We start from the raw sequence: 3,477 nt of genomic DNA, 5'->3' as shown, positions 1-3,477 counted from the left end.
GAAAAGCATGGTGGTAGCCCCTCGTATGTAAATCTCACAAAATTGTGATTGGTGTGTCATTATTATCACCTCTGTTCTATAGATGATTTGCTGGACATAGAGTTATCTCAGGACACACACTAAGTGACCAGGTCTGGTTGATTCAAGTGAATCTGACTTGAGAGCAGTTACTCTTAACAAATCAACTGTATGGTTCTTTCATGAACAGATCTAGGACAGAAAGTGAGTTAGAAGAAAATGAACTATTTCTCCCTGGAGCTTGGGAGAGTATATTGTGTTGGACATCAGTTACAAAATTATCAGAGTAGAAGGTGAAATTTTTGATAAAGATTGTAATTGGCCATGAATTAGATCTTTTCAAATATTCTCTGACTGATGATATTAAAATATGGGAAACATTATTTTGATTATTATTTGGTGGTTAGAATTGTCTTCACCAAATGTAATTATATAAAAAACAAACTATATGGGTTCTCAATGTTGTTTTGCATAACACACTGTCCTAGTTAGCCTGCTACTAAATATCTAAATTATTTGAAGGATTGACAGGGTAGAGGAGATATAAACAAGGAAATCAGAAAACACAGCACAGCAGAGAAGGCTGGATCAATCCTGGGAATAGTACACTTTTGCTCATATATACATCTATACATGTTGCTAGATACAAGAGACAAGATTTATGCATTTTATAGATCTTAGGGTAGAGGAGACATATTCAAACAGCTCAATGGTAAGAATCAGTAATGTCTTTCAGTCTATTTCCTTTCTTTCCCATGATACTGAACCATAATTTCTTTATTTCATTCTTCATCTTTGTGTTTCTTAGGATGCATATCAGAGGGTTGAGCATGGGGGCAATGATAGCATAAAACAGAGCAAGGACTTTGTCTTCTGGTAAAGTAGTAGCTGGTTGAATGTAAATGTAGAGTAAAGGAGCAAAGAAAAGGTCCACCACAATGATATGGGAACTGCACATGGAAAGAGCTTCATGGTGATTCTCCACAGAGTAGGACCTGGCAGTGCATAAGATCACAACATAAGATATCAACAAGATGACAAAAGTCACCAGGTCCATGAGGCCTGAATTAGCAATGACCAAGAGACCAATTCTGCTTGTGTCATCACAGGCTAGTTTCAGCAAAGGATACACATCACAAAAGTAGTGATCTATCTCATTGGGGCCACAGTAGGGTAAGAAGATCATGAGGAGAAACTGGCTGAAGGAATGCAGGAATCCCCCAGTGCAGGAAGCACCTCCACCTGCTCATGATGATGGGGTAGTGCAGGGGATGGCAGATGGCCACATAGCTGTCATAGGACATTCCTGAGGATGAAGACCTCAATACGTCCAAAGAAGTGTATGATAAAGGGCTGTGTCATGCAGCCATTTTAGGAAATGGTCTTCTTTTCTGCCAGGAAGTTAATGATTAGCTTGTGGGTCACAATGGATGAGTAGAAAATGTCTGAGAGTGAGAGGTAACTCAGGAAGAATTACATGGGCTGGTTAATGAGTTGACTGCAGGTGACAGAAATCATGATGAACAGATTTCCTGTCAAAATTGCAATATAACAAAGTAAGAACAGTGAAAAAAACAGTGAACTTTGCCTTCCTTTTCCTGAGAAAGTCTTAAAAGAATAAATTCTGTGACATTATTCTTATTTTCCATGATCTAGAGCAGTTTGTAGCAACCTGAAATTAGATGAATAATGAATTCTTATGAGATATATTTTAATATGATTATACATGTCATTCCTTGCATGGGGAAGATTATAATGGAAAAATGGTTCAAGAGCCAAAGAAAATATAATTTTGATATTTTATTTAGAAAGGCCTTCCTGCAAGGCTTTTTGTCCCTTTCTTGAAAAGATTAGCTGCTGGTAAAAATGTTAGGTCACTGAGATGAAAATTAATATTGTAGAATAAGTACAGTTCATTTATATAACCGTTTTCTTGAATCCATGGGCAGGGAAAAAAGTTTTGTGGAGATATTGTATCCACTGACTATACTGGATTTACTTGTAATTGTAGTTGTTATTTTTTTTACTTGATAATGTAGTTGTTATAACTAAGTGATTTATAACACTGCTGTAACCAGTTGCTTTCCTTCCCTCTCATTTACAGCTCATTTCCATTTCTTGTAGTTGTTATCTTATGTTAACTGAGTGTTTTATAAAACTACTATAACAAGATATTTGACTTTCATTCACAGTCCCTTTGTGCCTGCCCCAGCTAGCTTTTATCAGTTTTCAAGAGCTTCTCTGGCCAGGCTTGCACACTCCCTATTAACTATAACCAAAACATAGCCAATCAATATATGCCAACTCCCTTTGTTTGAATACCATAAAAGCCCTAAGCTCTTCAGACTCTGAGAGAAAGATTTGACCGACTCCTGTCTCCATGCTGGTCTAACTCACATTAAAGCTCTTTCTTTTCTGGAAATCCCACTGTCATGGCATTGGCTTCTGTATGCCTTGGGCAGTGAGCCCTTGCCTGGTGTAGTAGCAGGGTTCTCTAGGGAAACAGAGTCAACAAGAGAAATGTAAATAATAAAAGATTTTATAAAAGTGTCTCATGTGACTGTGGGGATTCATGAGTCCAAATTCCATAGGGCAGGCAGCAAAATGACAACTCAAACGAAAGTTTGATGAACTCCTCAGGCAGCAAACTGGCAACTTTGATGAACTCAGGAAATGCTTTGCTGGTCAGCTGAAGAAGAAGTGAAGGTCCTCTGTCTTGCTTAAAAGTCTTCAACTGATTGGATTAAATCCAGCTGATTGCATTCCATCATTGTGGAAGACAAGGCTTTTGTGGAGGTAATAAGTCACAGCTGCAGCCAATTGACTCATGATTTAATAAAACAGTCTTCTGCTTTATTAACCAGCCACAAATGTCCTTGAAGTAATGGTTAGGCCAGTGCTTGCTTCACCAGACACCTGGAAACCACACCTGGCCAAGTTGATGCATGAACCTAACCATCACACCCGGTAACACTCTCAGCATGCATTATCAAACATCAGCTAGGTATTATGACAAAACAGAATTACAAAATTTCCCCTTTAAGTAGAAAAACAGAAAATCAGACCTCACTTTGCTGACCTCACTGTTGTTGCATCAATACACACATAAATGAAGCAATAAGAGGAAAAAGAGGAAAAAAATATATAAATATATAATATGTTCCATGTTCATAACATTATATGTTGGTAACATATGTGAGAAACTTACTGCCATATATCCTATGTGCAAAAGATATAAATAGAAAAAACAACAAATGCATTTGGAATTAGGAGGCATTTTGTACATGTTATAATTAGTTATAGTTTTCTTTTTCTTTGTTTCCTTTCTTCTGAAAATCAAATTAACTTGTCTCTGGGCATGGTTCTACTGTTAACAAATATTGATAAGATTGAATTTGGATATATTTCACCGACATTCACATATGTGTGGTATATAAATACTTCATTTTTCAGCACTAG

The 3,477-nt window shown here is 37.0% G+C and overlaps 1 pseudogene; it reads right to left on the bottom strand.

Annotated features, from left to right (window-relative positions):
* Positions 1-724: 724 nt before the first annotated feature.
* LOC119533073 lies at positions 725-1,667 on the bottom strand (annotated as a pseudogene).
* Between the last annotated feature and the right edge of the window lie 1,810 nt (positions 1,668-3,477).

Source organism: Choloepus didactylus, chromosome 4, assembly GCF_015220235.1.
Source record: "Choloepus didactylus isolate mChoDid1 chromosome 4, mChoDid1.pri, whole genome shotgun sequence".
Classification (NCBI taxonomy): Eukaryota; Metazoa; Chordata; class Mammalia; order Pilosa; family Megalonychidae; genus Choloepus; species Choloepus didactylus.
This window is presented reverse-complemented; position numbering and strand designations above follow the sequence as displayed.